This window comes from Camellia sinensis, chromosome 4 (genome assembly GCF_055761805.1).
Source record: "Camellia sinensis isolate YWXY chromosome 4, ASM5576180v1, whole genome shotgun sequence".
Taxonomy (NCBI): domain Eukaryota; kingdom Viridiplantae; phylum Streptophyta; class Magnoliopsida; order Ericales; family Theaceae; genus Camellia; species Camellia sinensis.
The window spans coordinates 207,980,161-207,991,639 of NC_138964.1; positions in this window are offsets into that span (position 1 = coordinate 207,980,161).

Here is an 11,479-nt window from a genome sequence, read left to right on the forward strand (position 1 = left end):
AATGAGCTAACATGCACAAACAAAGGGCGTGTTGCCGACAACCCCGCCAAAGAAGATTACCCTGGTTGCCAACTTCAGAAAATTGATGAATCAAACTGGAAATATCTAGCTCTCCATTGTGAATCAAGGATCGAGCTTCGTGTAAAGTAAGTCCGCACATCCTTCCCAAAGCTTGGATGTGGCTAAAACGGGGCTGAGGTATGATTTCCTCATCGCATCGGGATTCCATTAGTGCCTCAAATTCTTCGATTGTCGGGCATACCTCTTGTTCCCCGAAGCTAAAGACGTGTGTAATCGGGTTCCAACATCTAGCTGCGGCATGAAGAAACGAAAAACAAAGCGGGGAACGACTCAACGAGAATAGTGCATTTATGCCGAAACCCCAGAAGTTCACATTTTCAGAGCCATCTAAAGTTGCAATCCAATTCGAGAGTTTTTCGGAGAAAAATGGCTCCTTTTGTGAAGAATTTACAGCTGAAATGAAGAAACTACGAGGTCCAACCTTTTGTAGAAGATAGGGCAGTGAGTGGAAGCCAAATGTTGACAATTTGGAGGTCCTGTATATCGATGGCCGGCAATGCTCATTGATGGCCAGCAAAGGTTCATTTGTGGCCGGCAAAGGACATTGGTGGCCGGCAAGCCACCTTACATAGCTGGCACATGGTCGGCAATCACCACTCATGGCCGGTAGTCTCTCACTTTGACCTGCTGTCCCTCTTTGTATTGAACAGTGCTAAAAGCATGTGTTTTGTTTTGTTATTTGCGTGTTTTAGAGTCTTGTTTTAAGTCTTTTTGGGCTTTAGCAAGTTTGTTGAGTTCTATTTATTTTGTTTTTCTTATCGAGTTGTATTTGGTTTTGCGTTGTTTTTCTTATCGAGTTGTATGTTTTTCTACTTATCGGGTTATCGTTGTTGAGAGGGTAATTTTTGGAAAAAATTGGGCCGAGCTGCGAGTTGGGCTTTGAGGCCCAAAGTGCGAAGGACTAAGTAAAAAGGCCGTAATGGTTACTCCGGCCCAGGAGAGCAAGGTTACTCCGGCCTAGGAGAAACAAAGTTACTCCGGCCCAGGGAGGTAAAATTACTTCGGTTAAAGGATTGTAAATGTACTTCGGGTCTGGAAGCAACTTGAAGTTAGACCGGCCTTGAAGTTATGTCGGCCTTAGAGGTGTACCGGTCAGGGAGCTATACCGGTCGAGAGTCGTTGGTTCGGTCCAAACACACCATGAGTTGAACAGATAAGAAACCGATATAAAGGAGAGTAAAGGGAAGGGCTGAACTAAGGATAGTTCGGCTTACTTTGTGGCTCAGCATTGCCAGTTTTACTTCGGTCAAATGGTAGTTCGGCCATGGAGAAAACCATCCCACTTGGTTTAAGCAGTGGGGGGGGGGTGTAAAAGGATAAGCATTATCCTTTAGGAGTATGAATCCTAGGAGGACTCTGCATGGAGAAATAAAAGTCCTACTAGGATTATGCCACTCGAAACCTATAAAAGCTCACAAGCATCACCTTGGAGGAGGTAATTGAACACAATTCTTTCTGAGAACATAAAACTTTGTCTATTTGACAAGCTTATTGACTTAGGCATCGGAGAGGTTTCTGGCACACACCCGCCGGCTAGCTCACGTTTGTGTTTTCAGGTGATAAAGCGACGTCGTACGGAGGAGCGTAGACTTGGTCAACAGGATTATACGAGGAGAATTATTTCCTCCCCGTACAATTGGCGCCGTCTGTGGGAACAAACGGACAAGAACAAAAACCTCTTGACTAAGCTTCTCATTTTCTCAATCAATGGCACACATTGAAGAACTACCGCAGTCCGCCGTCGACGGGCTAACTCCAGACGGGGGCGCAAGGCGAGAAGGATTACCCTCTGTCCCTCCTATGGCAGATCTGGAGCCCCAACAACATAACTCCAGGAGGAGTGGCAGGGGAAGGCGGAATAACAGCCCTCGTCACTCTCAAAGTCCTGACAGGCAAAGGAAGAGGATTGATCCTCAAGCCCTGGAAGACTAAAGGAGCAAGATGAACTAATTCGGAAGATGGCGGCGGACATGGAGGCTTTGAAACGCCAGATGAAGACTAAAGATGTGGCGACAGGAGAGGGGCACAAGCAGAAGACGCCCCCTCGCCACTCAGAGAATCGTAGTAGGAATACTACACCCTCCCAAGGAGAGAGCAGAAGCCTCAGGACAGGCGACACTTATTTCTTATCTTCCAGAACTCGTCACTCCAGGTCTGAGAGGACGAGATCCGAAAAATCGTACACTGAAGGAAGCACGTATTGGCCTTCGCACTCACACCAAACCAGATCTAGACAGACAGAGCTGCCCAGGTCATCCGACTTACGAACCGTGCTCGAAGAAAAAGCACGATGCAAGGAGGATGCCAGGGCACGCGATCCACACAGAGTCTCTGCCTTACAACGGTTGGCTCCTCGGACGCATGGAAGCGTCGAGGTTGGAATGCCAATACCGCGCCCAGCATATGAACCAACGGACAAAGCCTTAGCAAGACTACAGACTTCGCCGTTTGTTCCCGCAATTGAAAACGCGCCCTTACCATCAGGCTTCCTTCAGCCGAAATTCACTACATATGAAGGGAAGACGGACCCGTATTCACACTTGAGCCACTTTCGCCAAGTCATGGCTGTGTACAGGCGAAACGAGGCCTTAATGTGTATACTCTTCCCGTCAAGCCTTGGCGACCTAGGCTTGACTTGGTTCGAAAAACTCCCAGAGGGCAGCATAGCCTCCTGGGCCCAATTGGCAGAAGCGTTCGTAACAAGGTTTCGAACAAACACTAAAACGCCGGTGGAAATAGACCAGTTGCTCTCCATCGACATGGGTGAAAAAGAGACCCTCAGATCTTACAACAGTCGCTACTGGGAAACATTCAACCAGATTGGAGACTGCCCCACCAATCTAGCCATTGCGCAGTATAAAAGAGGCCTTCCAGTCGAAAACAGACTAAGGGACTCGATCACCATGACGCCACCCCTTACCATGGAAGCCCTGATGGAGAGAGTGCATCAGCACATCAGGGTAGAAGAGGATGGCGCACGTGCCAAAGCAAAATCTAGTGCAACCGCAGTACCAGAAAAGAAGACCTCAGCAAAGGTCAATTCAGTAGACCGGCAGAATAAAAACGGGCGTGGCAGACGAGATAACGGAGAAGACCCAGACAAAAGATGGTTGAGAATCTGCACTGCCATAACAACGGTGTTCAAAAAACCAATATATCGGATTCTGAGCGAAATAAAAGATGAGCCTTTCGTCAAGTGGCCAGCCAAGCTAGGGGAAGCTCAGAAAGATTACGACGACAGATCACGGTGCACCTTCCACAAAGAAAGGGGCATCGAACTGAGAATTGCACACCGTTAAGACAACACTTGGAAGAGTTGGTGGCAGCAGGCCACTTGGACAAATATATTGAAGGAGGGACGCAACCAGCCCTCCAAGATCATAATAACCATCCCAACGGAATGCCAATCGATGCACCGCCTCAAGGTATTATCAATGTCATACATGGAGTTTTTGAGCCTGAGCACGTATGCGAGCTCAAAGGGTCAATCAAAAAGGCTGAGCACTTTAGAGAAGTGCTAGGTGCCCAACCTGCCACCAAGAAAGTGAAGACGGAGGCAAAAAACGTCATGTCTTTTTCGGATAAAGACCTGGATCGAATATACTGTCCTCACAATGATGCTCTGGTTGTCACTCTCCGAGTCAAAGATTTTGACGTCAAGCGGATTCTGATTGACCAGGGTAGTTCATGTGAGATCATGTACTACGAAACATTCAAACAGTTGAAGCTACAAGACAAAGACTTGGCACCTGCAGTTTCTCCCCTAATTGGATTCAACTCCATGCCAGAATGGCCCGTCGGCAAAATAATTCTTCCGGTCAAAGCAGGAAGCGTAACAAAACAAGTAGAGTTCTGGGTATTGAAGGTCCCTTCTACTTACAACATCATCCTGGGCAGAACATGGCTGCATGCCATGCGATCGGTGGCATCATCTTCCCACCAAGTAATGAGGTTTCCCAACGACACCGGTATAATTGAAGAAGTCTATGGAGATCAGATCATGTCAAAGCAATGTTTCGCCACGGTGAATGGCAGCCGCGCTGCCAAAGGGTATGTTCATTCGGTGGAAGAACCAGAAAGTAATGAACTATTCGCGGACGTCGGTAAAGAGGCTGATCAGAAAGCGGTGGAGGACTTGGTGGAGGTAAAAATAGATGAGAAGAACCCGGATAAATTCTTCTTGCTTGGCTCATCGTTGTCCAGCACTGAGAGATTAGAGGTCTTGGAATTCTTGACCTCTAACATCGAAGTGTTTGCTTGGACGCCTTACGACATGCCAGGTATTGATCCAAACTTCATCAGTCACCAACTCAATGTCCACCCATCCGCCAGACCAGTCATTCAACGCACACGCAGATCAGCACTCCACCACGCCGAAATAGTGGCAGAAGAGGTAGGCAACCTGCTGGAGGCAGGAGCAATAAGAGAAGTGCACTACCCAAGATGGATCTCCAACACAGTCGTAGTGCCAAAAAAGAATGGTAAATGACATGTCTGCGTCGACTACAAAACAGTCAACAAGGCGTGCCTAAAAGATAGCTTTCCTCTACCAAGGATAGATCAACTGGTGGACCTAACGGCAGGGCATAACCGACTTAGCTTTCTGGATGCATACAGAGGCTACCACCAGATCGCCATGCATGAACCAGACCAGGAGGTCACATCCTTCACAACACCAAGGGGATTATATTGCTACAAGGTCATGCCCTTTGGCCTAAAGAACGCAGGGGCGACATTCCAACGGATGGTCACCAAGATGTTTGAACCATTGTTAGGCAGAACAATGGAGGCTTACATCGACGACATGGTGGTCAAAAGCAAGGATGAGAATGACCATCTTAAAGATCTAGGCGAGATGTTCCAGATCCTGTAGAAACACAAGTTGCGCCTCAATGCGTCCAAATGCGCATTCGGAGTTGGATCTGGAAAATTCTTGGGCTTCCTGGTAACCAACCGAGGTATAGAAGCAGACCCCTCTCAGATTAAAGCAATCCAGGAGTTGGAGAGACCAAACTCAGTCAAAGAAGTGCATCATCTCACTGGTATGGCAGCTGCGCTCAACCGGTTCATAAGCAGATCATCAGACAGACTACGACCATTCTTCCAAGCTTTAAAGGCCAAGTTTGAGTGGGATGAAGAATGCGACCAAGCTCTGGAAAGCTTGAAGGAGTACATGTCTTCCCCACCACTACTTGTTACTCCAGTACCTGGTGAAGAACTCTTTTTGTACCTGGCAGTCTCTCAGCACGCAGTTAGCGCAGTGTTGGTTCGTGCAGAAGGAATACAACACTTGCCCATCTTTTATGTCAGCAAGACATTGTTGGGAGCCGAAACAAGGTACTTGCCCTTGGAGAAACTAGCATTAGCATTAATGATGGCATCTAGAAAATTTGCGCACTACTTTCACGCCCACACCATAGTCGTCCTCACAGCCTTTCCACTAAAAGCTCTGTTTGAAAGGGCGAACTTTAGTGGGCGAATTTTGAAGTGGGCAGTAGAGTTGGGACAATTCGACATCAAGTTCCAACCCAAGACCGCAATAAAAGCCCAATCTTTGGCAGATTTCGTCGCAGAGTTTACTCCTGGAAGTCATCATATCTGCCCAGTCGACCTAACTGACACAACCGAACTAGGGACGGAAGTTGACGCCGGAATAGCGCAACCCCTAGTAGAAGGTAGTCAATCAAGCACCAAGGCAGACCATACTAAGGACAACAAGGAAGAGACAAACAAAGGCTCACCAGCAGTTCAAACAGAGGACGAAGGGCAGATAGCCAACATGGATCTTGAAGAAAACACCATTCTTGACCCCACGACATCATCTGATCCTTCCACTTGCTGGAAGTTATTCGTTGGAGAGATGTGGAAGCTCTTTGTGGATGGAGCATCCAACCGGCATGGTGCAGGGCTTGGCATAGTCCTCATCTCTCCAGACGGCCTGGTTGTAGAACAAGCAATCAACCTTGGCTTCCCAGCATCCAACAATGAAGCGGAGTATGAGGCGCTTCTCGCAGGACTCAAGTTAGCATACTACATGAAGGCCACCGAACTAATGGTATACAGTGACTCTCTGCTGGTGGTAAACCAAATTTCTGGCGAATACGAAGCAAAGGATGACAGAATGGCCAAGTACCAAGAGTTAGTCAGAACAGAGATCAAGAAGTTTGATGTAGTAAGAATAGAACAAATTGTCAGGGAGGAAAACAGCCGAGCGGACGAACTAGCAGGCCTTGCCTCAATGGCAGATACATCAATCCCTCATCCATTACTCATCAACTTCTTACCAAGACCAAGCATAGAAGACCCCGAAGCAGAAGAAGTATGTTGCACAGAATTAGGCCCTTCATGGATGGATCCCATCATCCTGTTCCTAAAAGACGGCATCCTACCAGAAGAGAAAAAAGAAGCCAACAGAATAAGGGCAAAGTCGCAGCGATTTTGGCTATCTCCATCTTTGGCATTATACAAGAAGTCATTCTCTGGGCCTTACCTCAAGTGCGTTCATCCCAGCAAAGTACAAGCATTCTTGTTCGAAATACACGAAGGGGTGTGTGGAAGTCATCAAGGGGGAAGGTCGCTCGCTTACAGGGCTATTTTGCAAGGATATTGGTGGCCATATATGCAAGCAGACTCAGAGAAATATGTGAAGAAGTGTGAGAAATGCCAAAAATTCGCGCACCAAATACATCAACCAGTAAGAGAACTCCTACCATTAACAAGCCCATGGCCTTTCGCAATGTGGGGCTTGGACATAGTAGGACCACTTCCAATAGCACCCGGCGGCAGGAAGTTCTTTCTCGCAGCAACAGACTACTTCACAAAGTGGGTGGAAGCAGAAGCATTGGCATCAATCAAAGAAAAAGATGTGAAGAAGTTTGTTTGGCAGAATATCATCACTCGGTTTGGCATACCAAAAGCACTGATCTCAGACAATGGTACTCAGTTCGACGGCAGAATCTTCAGAAGCTTCTGTGAAGAGTACAGGATAGAGTTCTACAATTCTACACCAGCATATCCTCAAGCGAATGGCCAAGCAGAAGCATCAAACAAAGTCGTCTTGGATGGACTAAAGAAAAGACTGGAGAAGGCAAAAGGCAAGTGGGCAGACGAACTTCCTCATGTTTTATGGGCATACCGCACCACACCTCGGCGATCGACAGGAGAAACACCATTCTCCTTAGCTTACGGAATGGAGGCAGTAATCCCACTAGAAGTTGGCCTCCCCACAATTCGAAGTGAAAATTTTGATCCAGACTTAAATGGAGAAGCCATAGCTTTTGAACTCGACCTCGCAGAAGAAAGAAGAGAAAGATCACTGGTTCACATCGCTACATACCAACGAGAGTTAATCAGAAAATACAACAAAAAAGTGCATCCAAGACAATTCAAGATCGGCGATTGGGTACTGCGCAAAGTAATAGGAAACACTTTGATCCCAGGAGATGGAAAGTTAGGGCCAAACTGGGAAGGACCTTACAAGGTGATTGGGTTAGCAGGCAAAGGGGCATACCACCTAGAAGACAAGGATGGCAAGGCAATCCCTAGGCCATGGAATACGGCCAATCTTAAGTTATTTTACTTTTAACTTTACTTCTTCAAACATATGTAATTTTTTCTTTCTTTCTTCAATAAAACAAGTAATTCTTTTTAGCACAAGTTGTTCTTTGTAAAAGTTAGCCTTAAGGTTAGGCACATTGCAAGCATTTTATTCTAAGATTAGCTGAAAAAACTAACTTAGAGGTTGGCTGGATTAAACCAACACCTTCCTAAGCCCAGGATAAGGATCCAGGCTGCAGGACGTTTGGTCGGAATAACCAAACATTATTCTAAGCTAGCTGGAAAAACTAACTTAGAGGTTGGCTGGATTAAACCAACACTTTCCTAAGCCCAGGATAAGGAGGCTGCAGGACGTTTGGTCGGAATAACCAAACATTATTCTAAGTTAGCTGGAAAAACAAACTTAGAGGTTGGCTGGAATAAACCAACACTTATTACTCTTCAGCCGAAGTAAGTGCAAGGCTGAAGAGTAGTTGGCTGGAATAAACCAACTCTTGTTACTCTTCAGCCGAAGTAAGTGCAAGGCTGAAGAGTGGTTGGCTGGAATAAACCAACACTTGTTACTCTTCAGCCGAAGTAAGTGCAAGGCTAAAGAGTGGTTGGCCGGAATAAACCAACTCTTGTTACTCTTCAGCCGAAGTAAGTGCAAGGCTGAAGAGTGGTTGGCTGGAATAAACCAACTCTTGCTACTCTTCAGCCAAAGTAAGGGTTTGGCTGAAATTGGATTGGCTGGATTAAACACTTTGTACTCCTCAGCCGAAGTAAATATATCGGCTAAGGAGTGGTTGGCTTGTAAGCATAGTTTAACCACCTAAAACCGAAATAACAGTTGTAGTAACTGAAGGCATTACAAAGTACAGGCATACATATCAGAACCGGAACAAGAGTTCAAGCAAAATTTTTCATTCATTGAAACTATTACAAAGAAGGTTCATAGTTCGGTTACAACGGTAAAAAGCAACAAAGAAAAAATACATAATCAGGAAAAAAGTTCTTCAATTTCGGCGTCAAAAGCCGCGTCACCAGCAACTTGAAGACCGGTTTCAAGAGGAAGTACACTCTCGGTTGCCAGGATGCTTTCGGTTGAAACCACGGTTTCATTTGGCTGTTCGATAGGTAGACCCTCTACCATGGGCTCCAACCGAAGTGACGGGTCTGCACTAACAACCGGAATGTTCTCGGGAGCAGAGGAGTCATCAGAATCTGAGTCTTCCAGAAACTCTTGTTGCAAGGCATCCGCATACTCCGCAAGGGACTTCGGTATAAAGTAAGCTGGAGGGTCGAAGACCTCGGTCTGTTGATCATGACCGAGCTTCTCAACAGCCGCCCTCTAGCCGCACTTGAAGAACAGCTTCTTGGCGGCGTCGCACTGTTTAACATAGGCATCTTCTGCCTTCTTATAACCCTGCTTGTACCCCTCCTTTTCGGCTTCCTCCGCGCTCTTTTTTAGTTGAGTTATTTCGGTGTCTTTTCTCTTCTCAAGCTTCACCAACTCCCGCAGATACTTGTCTTTCATAGCGATGGCGGCTTTCTGCTTCTCCGCTTCAGCCGAATTAACCAGATCGGCAAGTCGGCCGTTCTCTGCTTGCATCTCGGGCATTTTCTTCTCAGCTTCTTCTAGCTCGGCCACCTTTGCCTCGGCTTCCGCCATTGCCTGCCTTGTGGTTTTTCTAAGCTCCTGGACTTTCTTGTAAGTAACGTTGTTCTTCTGTAAGGCCTGACAAAACGAAGAGTCTCTTGAGCCGAAGTGAAAGTTGGAAAATTTAAACAGAAAAAATGGACAGAGCTACTTACCAAAATCATGGACTTCGATGTAGACCGGATGGACTTCATCTCGGTGTTCAATTTCTTGAGGTGGTGCTCCATGTCCTTGGGAAGGCGCACACTTTTTGCCAGATTAAAAGCCAATAGGTGATCTTTTTCGGCAACAACCGAATTAGAAGCTCCGATGTCTCGGTCGTTGAAGGTTAGCTGCGGAGCCCATTTTGAAGATTCTGCTCGGTCAGTTTGCTCCGGTTGGAGGGTAGGTTGAGGACTTTGGGGGATGGATTCAACCTCATGAACAAGTTGCTGTTCGGTCGATGTAGATCGGGCGCCTTTGGAAGGGCGAGATGAAGAAGGCTGCTGAGAAGGGAGGGCCACAACGGCAGGCTGCGTTTCTAAGGATGGTTGCACTTCGGCCCTGGTTGTTGCGGTGAGAAGGGCCCTCACTCTGCTTTTCTTCGCCATCTCTTCTTCAGCGGTTAATGGGACAAGTCGTATTTCGGGCAAGTTTGGGTCTGGTTCTGGTGCTTCCTCAAGAAGGAAATCGGTCACTTGGGCCTTTCGACGACCGCTATATCGGTAGGTCGGTTCAAAGCTTAGAAGCTTGGCCCAACTTCTTTCTTTAATCCGTAGTGCGGCTCGGAGTGTGTTCAGATGTGGGTAACTATAGTAGGAAGCAAGATGGGCCAAGTCTGCAAAAAATATACGACTGTTAGATCGATCATGACGCCTGAAACCGAAGTAAAAGAAAGACATGCATAAAATCGAAGTAACTTTACCAGGTTCTCCTTTCTTCCAGTTAATACTTCGGTCTGGGATTTGGGCTTGGTGATCCTCAAAATTGCCCGACACCCAGAAGAAGTCATCGTCATTAACGTCCTTATCCGGGGTATCTTTTATTATCTTTTCTCTACGTCGGCGTATCCTAAGGTAATAAACCCAGCCATCATCTTTGGAACCTATGGAGTACTGGTGGAAGATTTCGACTAAACCGAGGTTCAAGCCTGCTTGGCGGTTTAGCTCGGTAATACCCATTATTATCCGGTATGTGTTGGTGGATAGATGGGTTGGGTATAGTCTGGTTTGCCTAAGAAATTCGCAAATTAAAGGCTGGACCGGGAACCTTAGTCCGGTTTCTATAATAGATAAAACAGTAAAGGGGACAAAGCCTTGGTTGTTCCACGGAATGGTTTCCTTTTTGGCTAGGGTAAGGTGTACATCATCTGGAATGCCATAATCCCTTCGGAATTCGGCCATGCCACCTGGGGTATCTACCAGATACCTATACTTACCCATTTGTGGTATAAATTATTAATAAGTTATCTCGGTCGGAAGATTGGACTCAAGTAGCTCGGTTGAGCACAAGAAGGAATGCCTGGGCAACCTAAGTCTGCAAAGTAGAAAACAAAGGGGTTAAGCACAGATCATAGGACCGTGCTACAAATTAAAAACAAGGTAAAAATGCCCTATTTCGGCTTTAAGGGCAGGTGATATCTCGGTTTGGCAAAAGGTTTGGTAAGCTCGGTTTGAGCAAGTTGCTTATTAGACCGGTTCGCCATCTAGGGGCGGCTTTCTTAGTTCGGTCTAAAAACTAAGAGAGCTGGCTTAGCCCCAGGGCCTAAATCGGTTGACCTATGTGTTTTGTTACTTCGGTTGAGCCTCTAGGGGCAGTATTCGGAGTCTGATATAGAAACCGAGAAAGCTGGCTTAGCCCCAAAGGCTTAGCTCGGTTAATGACTGAGGTTCCTGGTTTATTGAGTTCATACTTCGTTCGGTGATCTTATTTCGGCTAAATTGAATCGGAAATTTATTTTTCAAAGCTACTGTCATCTTACAAGTTCTAGTTCGGTTAATTGTCTAAGACGATCTACCGCTGTAGCACAAAAACCGTATCCTAGTTCGGTTGGGGCAAGATCTTGGATCAGAAACTAATTTTCTACAGAATAGTTCATACACATACATGAGTTCTACTGAGAATTCAGAAGCAAAACAGAAAGCGAAGAACATGTTTTGCGAAAACACATTAAACCAAATACATAGAACAGATACGAAAGCAAAACGAAGGAAGGAAAATGAG